Source organism: Callospermophilus lateralis, chromosome 12 (assembly GCF_048772815.1).
Source record: "Callospermophilus lateralis isolate mCalLat2 chromosome 12, mCalLat2.hap1, whole genome shotgun sequence".
NCBI classification, from domain to species: domain Eukaryota; kingdom Metazoa; phylum Chordata; class Mammalia; order Rodentia; family Sciuridae; genus Callospermophilus; species Callospermophilus lateralis.
The window spans coordinates 2,671,044-2,688,289 of NC_135316.1; positions in this window are offsets into that span (position 1 = coordinate 2,671,044).

Below are 17,246 nucleotides of genomic sequence, written 5' to 3' on the forward strand. Positions count from 1 at the left end.
AGTCATGAGAAAACCCACACACCTATGGGCTAGCCTCTGCAGGGCTTTGAGGAACTCATTTGACCCACAGGATACCTATTCTCACTTGATGGAAGTCAGGAACTGAAAAGGTTTTTCGAAAGTCAGAGGAAACGACCACCAAGAGACTGTCTCATGCCACAGCAAATGGTTTATTGTGGGTCCAGCATTCTGGGGCTCAAAGCTCATTTCAGAGGAGCAAAGAACAAAGAGCCCCGAGAACAACTTGAGAAGAGATTATATACAATCTTTAGAGAGTGCAGGAACTTTATATACATCATAGCCTCCTTTAGCAAATCATCATATACTGCGGGAAAATCAAATAACAACTCTAAAACATGATTAGCACATTCATTGGTGTGAACAGTTTGGGCAGGGGGTGATTGATTAACCATGAGAATGGGTATACATTTAAACTGATTGGTTGAAGCCCTGAGATGTATACGTGCTGAGATGCACGCTTTCTGGGAAGGGGTTGTTAAGTATCTAGGTGGTCAGGGAAGATTTTAACACATCTAATGAGCAGTTCCGGGAATTGTCTTAACTGACACAGGAATTTCAGGTTCTCAACGCAGCTTGTAAACTTTACAAAACTTGTTTCTTTACGTTTCAAATTTAATTTCTTTAATTCTTTCATTTCCCACTTCTTTTTCTGACTACTTTTAATGTTAAAAGTAATGAATCATAATTATTGCGGGGTCTCACATTTTATTTCTGCCAGCAAAGTGTATTTCTGTCTGATTACCATTAGTTTTACCTGCCCAATCTGAGCCTGGAGAAAGGAAACTATGTGGTTAAGCAAACGAGGTCCCACAGTTAGCAACACCATAAGCATGATCAGGGGTCCAGCTAATTGTGATAGGAGTGTAGTTAACCAGGGGCCCTGGGTAAACCATGACTCAAACCACACTTGTTGAATCTCCCTTTCTCTCTCGTGCTCTTCAAGGCATTTTCTCAACTTACTCATGGATTCTTTTACAACTCCAGTATGGTCAGCATAAAAACAGCATTCTCCTCAGTACAAAACAGAGGCCCCATCCCTCATGAAATGGTGGTCTAATCCTCGCCTGTTCTGTAAAACAACTTTAGAGAGAGAGGTTAAGGATTCCTTCAAAACTGTGATGGAGGTCTCTAATGTCTTCAAGTCTTGATTTATTGCTGTTTCTAATTGGGCCATTTGTTGTGACCCATGGATCATATCAGCTGTTCCCATACCCACTCCTGCAGCAGCTCCTATCCCCAATAGGATGGCTAGAGTAAGGGACACTGGCTCCTGGCAAAATCGGGTTCTTTATCCCCCTAGTAGACCTTCAATTCAAATGATTCTGCAACATGATAGAGCACCCTGGGGAGTATCTGCACCATTACACAATAATTTACAGAGCTGTCAAATACGTGGGCTGAAATGCAAGGAGTTCTGACTGTGTGGAGGTCAGTACCATAAAGGTTTCTTTAATTAGTTCTCAGGGGGAGGAGTCAGTTGTACTCTGGACTGGGGAAGTAGGCAAAGACGGAAACTGGAAAGTATGAGATGGTAGAGGGGTTTTGGTAGATCTAGGCATGGGAGGTTGAGGAGGCTTAATTCCTGACTTGAGGGGATTGGGCCCTATTGCTGTGGGATTTTCTTCCTTTTTAAGCCAGATGGTGAACCAGAGACCAAAGTCATAACCAGGGCTATAAATATAGAATTGCATTCCCCATGTGTTTCCCATAGGCCATGTTGTTCTGAGGTAGCCCCTTCCTTTTGAAGTGAAAGTTATATTGAGGGGGTAACATAGACTACTTTTTCCACAGCGAGTTTTTGACACCACTTGGATAGCGGCACATTTATTGGGATCAATTCATGTGTCATTTCATTCTACCCGAATCATACTGTCTGGGGAGTTTGGGTTCCACAATGCAGCTCCCGTGTGTTCACAACCCCAAGATCTACAATAAAAGTCACTGGGTCCTCCACAGGTTTGGGCCTGTTTGCGACTTCAGAAATCAGCTGGGCACACTTAATAAACAAGACTGGCTATTTTACACCTGAGATGGGGGAGATGACATCCATAATTCATGGCGTAAGTTGGTCTATGTTGCCATGGTTTGGGTTTGAGTGGGATCTGTGTGGGGTCCACTATGTCAGGGAGATCCCAGTCAGAGAGGCCTATGGCAAGGTGACAAATGTCCGGGTGGAGAGATGGCCACCAAGTCCATAAGGGGGCTATATGTGAAATAGGCCACATTACTTGCCCAGTAAGATTTATAACTTGCCATTGTTGCTGAACAGGCTGATGGGGATTAGGACTGCTTGTGGTCAGGGGAAGAATCCATAGCCCTACCCACACCATGAACATGCAACTAGAGAGTGTTACCAGTCTGTTCCAGTTTCCAGCCAGAGTCTGGACAGGGCGCAGGATTGAGATGGGAGGCGTGGATCCAGGAAGTGATCCCATCCACTTTCACCACTGTAGGTGTTATAAGCAGCACCTGGTATGGTCCTTTCCAGTGGGGTTCCAGGGATGACACCTGATGCTCTCTCACGTAGACGAAGTCTCCCACATGATATCCATGTGGGATTCCCTCGTCTCCAGGCTGATAAGCAGTGGCCAACTGTTTCCACAGGTATTGCTGGGTGCTGGTTTTGTTCAAGGGCTTTAAGTCTGTCAAGCAAGGGGGTGTGAAAAGAATCATTAATCTCAGAGTTGGGGTTAGGTCCCTTACTGGAGGAGGGGCACCATAGAGAATTTCATAAGGGGTGAGGTTACACAAAGAGGCGGAGGGGGTATTTCTGGCACGAAGAAGTGCATGAGGTAGGAGCATAGTCCAATTTTTTATCCCGGTCTCCAAGCTTAATTTCGCTAAGGTCTCTTTGATGGTTCTATTCATCGTTTCTACCTGTCCTGAGCTCTGGGGTCTATAAGCACAATATAACTTCCAATTAATCCCCAGGGTCCTGGAAAATCCCTGACTTACCTGGGCCATGGATGCCGGTCCGTTATCGGACCCTATTACCTTAGGCAGGACGAACCTTGGAAAAATGTCTTCTAGGATCTTTTTGACCACCATCTGAGCTGTTTCTTTCTTCATGGGGAAGCCTTCAACCCATCCTAAAAAAGTATCTACAAAGACTAGGAGTTATTTAAGTCCATACCTTGCTGGCTTAATTTCAGTAAAGTCCACTTACCAGAATTGTTCTGGTCTGGTTCCTCGTAAGCGCTTCCCTGCAGGAAGCTTGGATGGGAAAGTATTAACTAATTGGCATACTTGAAAAGCTCTAGTCACCTGCTCAGCAATTTCTTTCCTCTGTGAGTCAGTCAATAATAAGTCCTTTCTTCGGTCCTTTAAGAGTGCCTATAACTTCTTTGAGCCTAAGTGGTTGAGCTGGTGTACGTCTTTGACATAAAGGTGGGCTTTTTGAAATTGTAAACTTGGCTCTGTAGGGTCCCAGAGTTCTGTATCTGTCTCCTCAGATGATAAGTTGCCTGAATGTTCCGGGGCGGCCAAGTCTCCTGATTTTTGTTCCCCCCGGTGTGGAAAAAGTTAACAGAGTCACTCCGTTTAGGACTGCCAATAAAGCTTCCTCATCTGCCCTTCGGTTTCCAACCGCCACGGGGTCGTTTCTCTTCTGGTGCCCTCGACAGTGCACTATAGCTAGTTCCTTTTGGGCCTGCACTGCTGAGAGAAGGTGGAGGATCTCACCTTTATTCTTGATTTCTTTCCCGACAGAGGTTAATAGCATCCTTTGTTGGTAAATAGTCCCGTGCATATGAACAATGGCAAATGAATAGTGGCTATCAGTGTATATGGTGGCCCTTTTGCCTGTTGCTAGTTCCAATGCTTTCATAAGGGCAATCAGTTGTGCTTTTTGGACTGATGTCTCTTCTGGGAGACCAGAGGATCAGATGAAATTAGTTTTGCTAACTGCTGCTGCTCTAGCCCTCTGCTTACCATCTTAGAGGAAGCTGCTGCCGTCCGTAAACCATACGACTTCAGGGCGAGGCAGTGGCTGATCATTCAAGTCTCGTTATATATTGGTTTCCTTGCCAGTATGTGTTGACACTCATGAGTGACGGGTCCTGATGATTCTTCTGGCAGCAGTTTAGCCAGGTTGAGTGGAGCAGGGGGTCCCAGCGTTATTCTGTCTTTGAAAAGCAAGAGGCTCTGGTAGTGGTTTATTCTGGAATTTGATAGCCACCTCTCTGGAGGCTTACAGATGATGCTCTCCATTGCATGGGGGGCTATAATGGTTAGCTTCTGTCCCAACGTTCATTTATGAGCATCTTTTATTAGAAGGGCTGCCACTGCTATAGCACTTAAGCAATAGGGCCACCTGCTAGCCCATGGGTCCAGTTTTTTTGATAAATATGCTGCTTGCCTTTTCCAAGGTCCCAAAGACTGAGTGAGCACTTCCCGTGCTATTCCTTTCTTTTCCTCAATGTAGAGAGTGAAGGGTTTTCTACATCTGAAAGTGCAAAGGCCGGAGCAGAAAGCAGCACCTTTTTTTGACATTATCAAAAGCTTGTTGGTGCTCAGGGGTCCATTGGAAGTCGGCATCCCCCTTTATCAGCTGGTATAAAGGGGCAGCCAGAGTTGTGAACCCAGGAATCCATAACCTGCAAAACCTAGCAGTCCCAAGAAAGTGTCTGAGGTGTCTCTAATTAGATGGTGGCAGTATCTGCACAACGATTTTTTTTCTGGGCTCAGGGAGCCATCGTTTGCCACCCCTAAGAGAATAACCCAGGAAGATTACTTCTTGCTGACAAACTTGGGCCTTTTTGGCAGAAGCCCTATATCCAAGCTGAGCAAGCTCGGATAATAGTGCTTGGGTCCCAGACTCATAGGTCTCCTTGGTGTCGGCTGCCAGTAGAAGATCATCCACATATTGGAGTAGGGTGACTTCGGGGTGTGCAGTTTTGAAGTCATTGATGTCCCTGTGGAGGGCTTCATCAAAGAGAGTGGGGGATTTTTTGAACCCCTGTGGGAGTCTAGTCCAGGTTAGTTGGCCAGATGTTCCAGGTTCTGGGTCTATCCACTCGAAAGGAAACAGCAACTGATAGTCCTTATGTAGAGGCGAGCAGATGTAAGCATCTTTTAAGTCCAACACAATGTGCCATTTTCGCTCCAGATTCAGAGTGCTAAGCAAATTATATGGATTGGGTATGTGGGGTGCATGTCCTGCACTTTGTTGTTGATCTCTCTTAGGTCTTGAACAGGATGGTAGTCCCCAGTTCCTGGCTTTCTTACTGGTACTGGGAAGTATTCCAGGCTGATTGTCAGGGCCTTAGGACCCCAAGAGCCAGGTGTTTATGAATATGGGACCTTATCCCATCCTTAGCTTCTTTGCTCAGAGGATATTGTTTAACACTGATTAGAGAGGCAGAGGCTTTTAATTCTACTACTATTGGAGGTTGTTTATGGCTAGACCTATCCCAGCAGTTACTGCCCAGGCATTAGGATAATCTTTTATCCATTTATGGGGTAGTTTGCCTGTTTGATCAGTCCTAGAGGGCGCGAAGAGTTGATGTTCATCTTCTACGAACATAGTCAAAGACGTGACTATGGGAGTTTATACTGAAGGCTTTAGAAACTCCACTTGGGGAGCATCAGGGTTAAAGGTTATTCTAGTCTGGAGTTTGGTAAGCATATTCCTGCCCATCAATGGGGCCGGGCATTATGGGATTACTAGGAAAGATTGGTGGACTTGTCCCTTTTCGAGGTCCATATTCATCTTAGTTGTCCAAGCCCGATATCTTTTGCCATTAGCCCCTTGAACTAGGGACAATTTAATTGATAGGAGCCCCAGTGGGGTCTTAAGGGCTGAGTATACTGCTCCTGTAATCACTTCAAAGTTCACTGTGTTCCCCTCAACTTCAAATGTTACTCTGAACTCGGGGAGGGGATCTGAGTCCCGAGTATCCTAGTCCTCTTCTATAGTCAGCACGGCGGGCTGGCATGGCTGCTTCTTTTGGGGGCACTCTTTGGCCCAGTGTCCTTTATCTTTGCACTAGGCACCTTTATCTGAGGCCAGGGGCAGCCTTTGGCATGAGCCTAGGTATCCCTTTCTGTCTCCCTGCTTTTTAACTTCTGGCCTATTTGCTGCTGTGACCAGAACCTTAGACAATGCTTTACTCTGCCATTTGCTCCTTTCATCCTCCTTTTGTTCCCCTTCCTTCTCTCTCCTTTATTCCCTTTCCTCCTCAGTTTCTCTCTTATAATATACTTTCTCAGCTTCTCTGACTAAATCTCTTAAGGTCATATCTTGTAATCCATCTAGACGTTGTAACTTTCTCTTAATATCTAGGGCAGTCTGCTCGATAAAGGCCATTGCAACATATGCCTTTTGGTCCTCTGCCTGAGGATCAAAAGGAGTATATTTCCTATATGCTCCCATCATTCTCTGCAGAAACATAGAAGGAGACTCATTAGGCCCTTGGATAATCTCTCTTACCGTGGCCAAATTAGTCGTCCCTCTGGCGGCCTCTCGGAGACCCACTATTAGAGAACGGCGATAAGTGGACAGATGCTACCTGCATTAAAAGGTGTTGGGGTCCCAGTTTGTTCGGTTCATGGGCCCGTAGGGATGGAGAGGGAGCATCACAGGGGCTTCCGAGTTTTCTATTATCCATCTCCTGCGGGTTCCTTTAGGTAGCCCAGCTTCCTCCAGAGGAGCAGGGGCTGCTGCTGCTGCGGGGAAGTCCCCTGGAGGGCTTGGGTCTGGCCCAATTGCCTCTAGCGGTGGAGAGGCTGAGTCAGCAGCGGGAGGATCATCTGGAACATGTTGGGGGCTTGGGAGCGAGGGTAGAGGATAAAGAGGGGGAGGAGTGTCCAGTCTTGTGACTCAGAATAGAGGAAAGACGGGGAGGAGCAGAATGTTTGAATGATAGGATCGTGGGGGAAGGGGTATATGGCTGTTCATCTGGGTGGCCACGTGGCCCCAGTGAAAGACAATATCTCTGACTTTTCAGATTAGAGGGAAGTGGAAGGATTCTTCTACGGGCCATCCGACTCTGAGGATGGGCCATTCTGAAGCACAGAGAGTCTTCCAGGTCTGGCATTTTACTGAAAAAGAAAGATTCTGGGTACTTGAGTGGACATTAGTCCAATGATCAAGGTTAAGGGACAGAGGCATGGAAGTGCTTTGTCCCATAATGTCCCATAATGGGAGTTACTCAAACAGGGACAGTGAATACATAAATGCGACACAGACAAAGACAAACAGTAAACGTTTAACATGAGTCCAAGACAAAGAATAGAACTGAGTGACTGGCAAAACGTGACGGGTTAGACAATAAAGAGAGACTATAAACTCAACATGAGTTTCTGACAATGAACAAAACTGAGTAGCTGGCAAAACCTGATGGGCTGGAAAACCGAATCCTGAAGCAAAATATAACCGAGTTGAGGAAACTACTATTCCTCGATTTCCCGAGTCCTCTGTAGTGTCCCCCAGGGACGTGGCCTGTGGCTCTGTGACACATCTGTCAGCCACCGTCGCAGAGAGCTAATTTTCTTCACTGACAGCCACTTTGCCAAGCCCTAACCTGAAACCAGAAACCAGAAAGATGCACCTTACTTACCCCCAGAGGAGTCCGTTGGGGTCTTTTGTTCGTCACTGCTGGATATCTCAGCTAGGGCCTCCAGATGAAAAGGTGGGCCTAACGTCGGAAGAAAAGACCACCAGGAGAATTTCTCATGCAACAGCAAAGGGTTTATTGGGGGTTCAGCATGCTGGGGCTCAGAGCTCACATCAGAGGAGCAAAGAACAAAGAGCCCCGAGAACAACTTGAGCAGATTTTATATACATTCTTTAGAGAGGGCAGGGACTTTACATACATCATAGCTTCCTTTATCAAATCACCATATACCGTGGGAAAATCAAATACCAACTCTAAAACATGATTAGCACATTCATTGGCGGGAACAGGTCAGGCAGGGGGTGATTGGTCAGCCCTGAGAAGGGGTATACATTTAAACTGATTGGTTGAAGCCCTGAGATGTATACGTGTTGAGCTGCACGGTTTCTGGGAAGAGGTTGTTAAGTAACTAGGTGGTCAGAGAAGATTTCAACATACATCTAATTTGCAGTTCCGGGAATTGTCTTAAATGCCCAGGAATTTCAGCTTCTGAGTGAAGCTTGGAAACTTTACAAAACCTGGTTCTTTACGTTTCAATTTCAATTTCTTTTATTCTTTCAGAACCTTACAAAGGAAGGCGAGAGACTTCATCCACAATGACTGCAATTTTGGCCATTTTGGTTTAGGAAGCAGACATGGGATCTTTCTTTAGATCCATATGGTGCTGAAAATCAAAGCCACAGCCTCACACAGGGCCAAAAGGCTGATTAAGACACATCCCTTTCCAAAGCAATTACTTCTCTGAGGTCAGTTACAGAACTCAGTCTCTGAGGGGAATCACACCAGAGTTCAAGCCCAGGTGGACCCAGTCATCTCTTCCAAACGCCACACAAATGACCACAATTAAAACCAAAACACTCACCCAAGGCCCTCATCTTCTTCCATATATACATTCATCATAACTTCTGGCTGGATGTTTCCATAAATGGCACAGCCTAAGAGGGTTTCCAAAATAAGCTCCCTTCCCCCTCATTTGCCTAACCTCAGTGTGGCCTGGACACCCTTCCTGTGAACCAGGATTGATCACATAGGTCTGCCGTTAATGCTGCTCTGCTTCTCCAATTTGAGGTCTACTGACTGTCAGGTATAGTTTCCTTATGTGATTTGGAGTCATGACGATACCCAATCATCTCTGCAGGGCTTGAAAGAACTCATTTGTCCAAAAGGATACCTATTCTCACTTGATGGAGATCAGGAACCTTAAAGAGGAAGGTGAGAGACTTCATAAACCATGACTGATCTTTTTGCCATTTTGGTTTTGGATGCACACATTGGATTTTTCTTTAGATCCAACAGGTGCTGAGAATCTAAGCCACTACCTCACACAGGGCCAAGAGGCTGATTCAGACACATCCCTTTCCAAAGCATTTAAGCAAAGAACCACAGATGATGCCCATTCATTACCATTTGAAAACAGTTTTCTTCAGGATTCACAAAGGGGTGGCCTGAGGCCAAGACCTTCCTGACATTCATGGCAACAGGCAAATAGGTTAGCAAAAGGCCCAAAGCAGGGTTTCTCCACTGAGACTTTCCTGGTCACACTGATATCTGAGTTTACTGAGATGCTTGCATTCCCTTCAGCTATCCAGTACATGGCCATGTCACAGAGCTTGGAGGTGGTACATATCTTGGACACAGAACCATGAGCCTATTCTGGAGAGTGGCCAGAATTCAGGAAGAAAACAGGAACTTAGGAAGATAGTAGGTGTTGCCCATCGATAAGGAAACCTGCAGTCCATTCCTAAAATAGGCAGGATGAATGCTGGGAAGCTTTCTACTAGACAGGACACATTCATTGATGCATTCTTATTTCTAATGTCTTCAACCACGGACACAATGAGATACACAGACATAGAAACACTCACCTTGTCAAACGACTTTCTAGAAACAGTCCACTTCAAACCAAACATACTGACTTTCCTGCCTATTCTGAGAACATGAGACAAATCCACAAACTCACACCCACATGCACAAAGGCACCTCCTTCTACCAAGTAAGTCTGTGACTTTCCAGAGTGTCCTCTGACTGGTGGACCATACTATGTTCCTCCGAAATGGCCTGTCCTTTCTCAGATCTGGTCTCCTTGTCCAACTCTGTGAAGTTGTCAGGAGCCTGGGCTGACAACTACCTGCTTTCTCAGGAAAGGCCTGTCTTCAGAGCTCTACTTGCAGTTGGCCATCCTCAAATCATTAGGTATCAAGAAAGACAGACTCTGTCCTTGGTAAATCCAAACAAGTGAGCCAACTGGGATTGGGACTGGGAGTGGCTCTGTGTGCCTGGCTTCCTGGATAACAAGTTCAGAGAGTTCCATCACCAAAGATGTGACTTAGGCCAATTCCTTCAGGAACGGAATGAGATCACTGCCATTGCAACCACTTTGTCCTAACAGTTGCTTCCAAGGGTCCCTTGAGATGGAGGCTGCCCCTACTTCCTGTGACACTTTCACAAGTTAGAATGGTATATCAACCATAGGGACCCAGGAGAAGCTCTCCACACAAGGCTGGTTTGGTCCATCTTCTTTATATTAAGAGGAGAGAGGTTGATTCAGACACATTGTTTCATCCTGACCAGGTTGTTTGCCATGGAAGATGACTTTTGCTCTCTCAGGTCCTTTATATCTGCCTACATGTTCCCCTGGGATCATTTCTGCATCAACCTTTGAGGTTCTCAGCAATTTGAAGATCACCTACATGCCTGTATTGTAAGACCAGCTCTGTCTCTGCTCTTCTGTAAAGTTAGATTGAGGGAACAGTGTATGGTTAGGGTTAATAACATATTCTATTTGGGTTAGGAATCATTCTGCAGGATGAATAATGGTATTGGGAACCTGTGATATTCACAAGAATATTTCGGTGAAATATAAGTATGAAACCAGAAAATCTAGGTACGATTTGAAGCCCTGAAGGGCATTGGGCCCTTTAGTGGGATACTTAGCTTTGAATAAGGTTCTGCACAGATGTCTCAGAAAAAATCGATATGCAATGGCATAGGATCTTGTACCTTGGATGATTGAATGTAGAAGAGAACATCCAGTCAAAAATGAATAGTCTGTAGGATTAGGAAGATAGTCAGTGGGTTTAGTAAAAAGAGTGAATATAGGATTTGGACCAAAAGTTCATTAGCAATATTGTTTCTTTTAGAGAGTGAACGTAAATATTAGCACATGTGAAAAGTCATTCACAATGAAGAACTTGGGAAAATATGTAGTAAAGCAGATATCAATAGAGACATTAGGAAATCGGGCACAGTATAAGGTGAATGATAGGATTAGACACTTTCAACATGGTTGAAGTTAAATGTATAATCTTAGGAAGAAACAAATATGTATACACCAATAGGATTGACATTTCAGAACATTAGGCAATCTGGACATGGTTGATTTTAGTATTCCATGCTCACTTTGCATTTTGCTTAGGTGAAAGGTTAATACAATAGGTACTTGTCACTTCCTGTTTTTCCGTATGCTTAACAAAACACTGTTGAAATCTTGAGAACTGTTTGCTACTTTTGTTCCCAGAATGTGCTGTCTCCAACTGCCAAACTGCAGAATGTACTTCCTCACCTGGTTGCACACAAACGGTCCACTCGCCCTGACCCATCAAAAATTTCCTTCCCTGCCCTCTCCAAGGAAAGTATATAAGCTCTCTTTAAGCTGTTCTCAGGGCTCTCTACTCTATTCATGTGAGCTCTTAGCCCCAGCTGGATTTAAAAGATGCTGGATTTAAAAGATGCTTTCTTTTGCTTGCCTCTGCATAAAGATAGTCAGTTTCTGTTTGCTTTCGACTGGGTAGACCCAGAAACCGGAACGTCTGGTCAACTAACTTGGACTAGACACCCACAGGGGTTTAAAAATTCCCCCACTCTCTTTGATGCAGCCCTCCACAGAGATCTCAACAACTTCAGAACTACACACCCCGAAGTCACCCTGCTTCAATATGTGGATGTCCTGCTACTAGCTGCCAACACCAAGGAAAACTGTGAGTCTGAAACCCAAGCACAACTATCTGAAATTGCTGAACTCGGGTATAGAGCTTCGGCCAAAAAGGCCCAAATTTGCCAGCAAGAAGTAATCTTCCTGGGGTATTCCCTTAGGGGCGGTAAATGATGGCTCACTGAGTCCAGAAAACAAAATATTGTGCAGATAACACCCCCATCGAACAGGGGACAACACAGAGAGTTTCTTGGTACTGCTGGCTTTTGCAGGTTATGGATACCTGGGTTTGTGTTCTTAGCTGCTCCTTCATACCCTCTGTTAAATGAGGATGCCCAATTCCAATGGATCCCTGAGCACCAGCAAGCTTTTGATAATATCTAAGGACACTGACACTGAAATACTCAACTTCACTGAGCCAAGCCTGCAATTACAGAAAGCCCTACACTACGTTAAAAGTGTACATCAACTCACTCACCTTGGTTCAAAGAAACTACAGGTGTTCCTGAAGGATCAAGAACAGAGTTTTCGACTAACCGACGCACAGAAAAAGTAAATATCAGAACGGGTAACAAAAGCCTGTCGGGTCTGTCAATTGGTTAATGCTTACCCTTCCAAGGTTCCTGCAGGAAAGCACCTATGCGGAACCAGACAAGGACAATTCTGGTAATTGGACTTTACTGAAATTAAGCCAGCAAGGTATGAACCTAAATATATCCTAGTCTTTATAGATATATTTTCAGGATGGATTGAAGCCGTTCCCATAAAAAAAAAAAAAAGGCGCAAATGGTGGTCAAGTAGATCGTGAAAGATATTTTTCCAAGATCCGGTCTGCCTAAGGTAATAGGGTATGATATTTGAATGGCGTTCATGGCCCAGGTAAGTCAGGGTTAGCCAGGACCCTGGGAATTATATGGAAGTTACATAGTGCTTATAGACCCCAGAGCTCAGGACAGGTAAAAAAAATAAATAGAACCATTAAAGAGACCTAGACGAAATTAAGCTTAGAGACCGGCATAAAAGATTAGAGTATGCTCAAGCCTTATGCACTGTTTCATGCAAGAAATACTCCCTCTGTTTCTTTGTGTAACCTCACCCCCTATGATATTCTCTATGTTGCCCCTCCTCCAGTAAGGGACCTAAGCCCAACTCTAAGACCTAACGATCCTTCCACACCCCCTTGCTTGACAGACTAGAAGCTCTTGAAAGAACTCAGCGATACCTGTTGAAAAAGCTGGCCACTGCCTACCACCCTGGGGACGAGGGGACTCCACATGAATATCAAGTAAGAGACTTCCTCTACATAAGACGACATCAGGTGTCATCCCTGGAACCCCGCTGAAAAGGACCATACCAGGTGCTACTTATAACACCTACAGTGGTAAAGGTAGACTGAATCAGTTCCTGGATCCATGCCTCTCATCTCAAGCCTGCGCCCTGTCCAGACTCTGGCTGGATACTGGAAAAGAGTGGTAACCCTTTCAAATGGTGTATTCGCCAGGTGGATAAGGCTATAGATTCTCCCCTTGGTCACGAGTAGTCCTAATGCTCATCAGCTGGTACAGCAGCGATGGCTGATCACAAATCCTACTAGACAAGAAGTATGGTCTATCTCCCATACAGCCCCCTTAGGGACCTGGTGGCCATCTCTCAACCCAGACATTTGTCAGCTGGCTATAGGTCGTTCCTATTGAGATATCTAAGAAAAAGAGGATCCCACTAAAATTCCATTAAATCCCTTCTGTAGCATAGATAATGGAAACAAACATTATGGATGTAGGGACACACGAGCCAGATGCAGGTTGGCTAGCCTAGATTACTATGTTTTCCTGGCGGACTATCAAAACCACAAACAGCCATGGCTGTGTGGGGGAAAAGCCGACTTCTTCTGTAAGTCATGGGGATGTGAGCATACAGGGGCTGCCTGGTGGAATCCAAACTCCTCATCAAATTCAGTACACAGCATTGGCCATATTACTAATTAGACAAACAAAACTGATTGCCCCCAGATGGGTCTCTAGATCCTCAGATTCTGTGTGACATTTTTAACTTCTGCAAGTGCTCAAAAGGGTGAAATGAGATTCTCCTATGTGGAGGCCTATTCCCTCCTTCTCTCACATCCTGAAGTATGCTTCTCCAATAGATCCTCACCCTCTTCCTTCTGCTCCAGAATCTCTGCTGTCACTCCCACTTCAGCAACCTGATTTTTCCCCTCCAATTACTAGATCAAAACCCAAACCTCGGTTCTCAGACAATTGCCCTCTTGCTGAGGTAGCAAGTACTGAGGCACCCCTCCACCAACTCACTCCTCTCTTCTCCTGTCAGTGCCCGCACCGGGTCCCACCAGGTCCTCTTACCAGCTATACCAAAGCTCAAACCAGCTGAGGAGACCCCTCAGACCCCTATCAAAGATGTAATGAAAATGGCTTTAAAAGTTGCTTTGTCATCACTGAAAACAGGTTACTAAGAATTTAAAGTCCCTCAGAGGCTTTTTGGGATACTGACTCCCGTCTTCCCCTCTGCTCTACCTGTTTTACTGGTCAAAATTTGGTTGCTAGGAAAATCCTAAACCCCTTTCTTATTATTCTTTTACATCTCTCCTTTCTCATACACAGATCCACGTAGCTGCTCTCACCCCCCGCCTTCCCCGTCTTCCCCCTCTGTACAAGGCCCACAGAAAAGTCTTAACTGACCTTCTCCAAAATTCTTCAGCATGGCTGACTTTAGGAATTTCAGCAAAAGAGTCCCTATAAAACAGTTCAATGTAGATAACCTTCCTCTTTTTGTGTTGCCTGTTCTACTTGGCAACTGGCTGGAAAAATCAGCACTCCTAAGCTAGACACCCCCTTACTAGTTTTTCACAAAATATGTGAACAAGGACTCTGGCCTTGAGCTGGGGCTTCACAGGGATGGCTACATTTGTAAGATAAAGAAGTTACCAACTGTGCGCCATGGTAACAGCTGGCAGGGAGAAAACAAAAAATAGAAGAAAAAATGCTCTCCCCCTTCTAGGTGTCTTTAATAATTAACTTGCTCAGAAGAGAGAAAAAAAAAACAGAAACAAAAACTGCTTTTTGGGGACTTCTGCAGACTGTGAACTTCTGAGCCCCTTCCATTACATGTTGGGTACAAAATTCTGAAACTACCTAAACTTGGGGTTCAGGGGATTAATTGATTACAAGAGAAGCAATGCCCTCTAAATCCGGTAGCAACCAAATAGGACTGTTTCTCTGTTTTCGGTGCTATCTTAGGTGCCTTGCCCTGTCCATACCTACAAGAGTATAATTCTATATACTTAAACATTGTTTATGTTTTCATAAAATTGTCAACTGGTGCAATTAATTATGTAATGGTTCAGATGTTTCCCAGAGTGCTCTATCATGATGCAGGTTCATTAAGATCAAATAGCGGGGGGCATACAACCCGGTTCTGCCGGGAATCTCTATTCCTCACTTTAGCCATTCTATTAGGAATAAGAGTTGCTGCAGGGCTGGGCACAGGAACCACTGCCCTAGTCCATGAAACACAACAAATGACCCAATTAGAAGCAGCAGTAGACCAAAGCTTAAAGATATTAAACCTCCATCACAGCCTTACAGGAATCTTTAACATCTCTCTCTGAAGTTGTTTTACAGAACAGGCGAGGGTTGAACCTCCACTTCATGAGAAAAGGGGCCCATTGTGCTGTATTGAGGGAAGAATGTTGTTTTTATTCCGATCATATTGGTCGTAAAATTATCTATGAGTAAATTGAGAAGACGCCTTGAAGAGCGTCAACGAGAGAGAGAGGCCCAAAAAGGGTGGTTAGAGTCTTCATTCACACAGTCCCCCTGGTTAACTACGCATTTATCAGCTCTGGCAGGTCCATTAATAATCATCATATTATTGCTAACTGTAGACCCTGTTTGCTCCACCTTGTAGTTTCATTTCTTCAAGCTCAAATTGGACAAGTTAAATTTTGGTAATCAGACAACAATATATCCCACTAGCAGACATAAAATGTGACACCCCTCAATGATCACTTTTATGATTAAACGTAACCAGAAGAAGAAGTGGGATATGAAAGATTAATAAAATAGGTATTTGTCACTTCCTGTTTTTCTGTATTCTTAACAAAACACTATTGAAATCTTGAGAACTGTTTGGTAATCTTGTTCCCAGAATGTGCTGTCCCCAACTGCCAAACTGCAGAATGTAATCCCTCACCCGGTTGCACGCAAACCGCCCATTCGCCCTGAACCACCAATAAACTTCCCTCCCTTTCCTCTCCAAGTTAAGTATGTAAGCTCTGCTTAAGATGTTCTAAGGGCTCTCTTCTCTATTCAAGTGAGCTCTGAGCCCCAGCATGCTGGACCCACAATAAACCCTTTGCTGTTGCATGAGACAGTCTGTTGGTTGTCTCTTCCTCCAACGCTAGAACGACATTTACATTTGTACAATCATAGGTGTGACCTTTGCTTTTTGTGTCCAAAATATTACTGTGATAAAATGTATATGTAGATAAGGAGACATGAGTATTTCTTCCACCATTTCTTGTAGCAATATTTTGAAGACATATAAATTAGTATTGGGGGTACAAATAGGTGTACACTGTGTCTATGAATATAGAGATAATACATGAGTAGACCATACTGTGAGTAAATAATATAACTAGTTCCAACGTTAAATAATGGATTGAATTGATATCTGAAAAATACAGGAAATCTTATATTGATACACATACATTCATTTCAACGAGTTATACATCAAATGGTAATATAAGGGTTATGGTTTATCATGGAGAGTGTGTGAGTTTTGCTTCAAAAGTGATTATGGAAATCGAAAATAATGTGTTTTGAAAGAAGTCTCATGAAAAGACCAGTCAAGAAACATGGAGGAATACATGTGTTCTGAAGCAGGAAGTGATTGAAAGCGAAACAAATGTGTATAAATTTACTAACTTCTGGATGAAATATATATCCTATGATGTGCATAAATTAAAGAAATAGTAATGAACCAGTGTTGAATAAAAATTAACATCAAAATATACATCATGTCCCATAGAAATCTACTTGCACTAATGTTAAACTGTGTCAGTTACTGGAGAAATATTAAGATTTGTATGCACCATTCACTGAAGTTAGTTTTCAGAACTAGGAAAAAATATGTATTTCAGGTGAATGAATATTTCTGAGAATAATCTTGTGAAAAGTTTACTAAAAATCCACATACATGAACATGAATGAATGTAGGGAGTGTATAATAAGATGCATATATTTCATATTTTGAAAAATCTGGAGAGTGTATATATATATATATATATATATATATATATACACACACACACACAAAACACAAACAAAGACATTAAAAAGTAGCAATATATATGCCAATCAAAATTTATCGTGAAACATATATCATCTACAGATCCAAAAATGTTAATTTTACTGAACATGGATTTATGTATAATGTTGTTCTACTAGGAAGCTCACTCATAGTTCGAATTTTCAGTTCCAAAAGCGTTTAGGAGGAGTGATCTCTTCTCACACTTTGTATCAGCCAAGTTAGCCACCTCATAGGAATCTACGTGTGATACCAGGTAGGATTCTATACATGCATATGAAAACACATGTGCTGAATAGCTTACAGAGAAAGGGAAACAGAAATTCACATATTTGTTAACTTTCAAAACACATGGA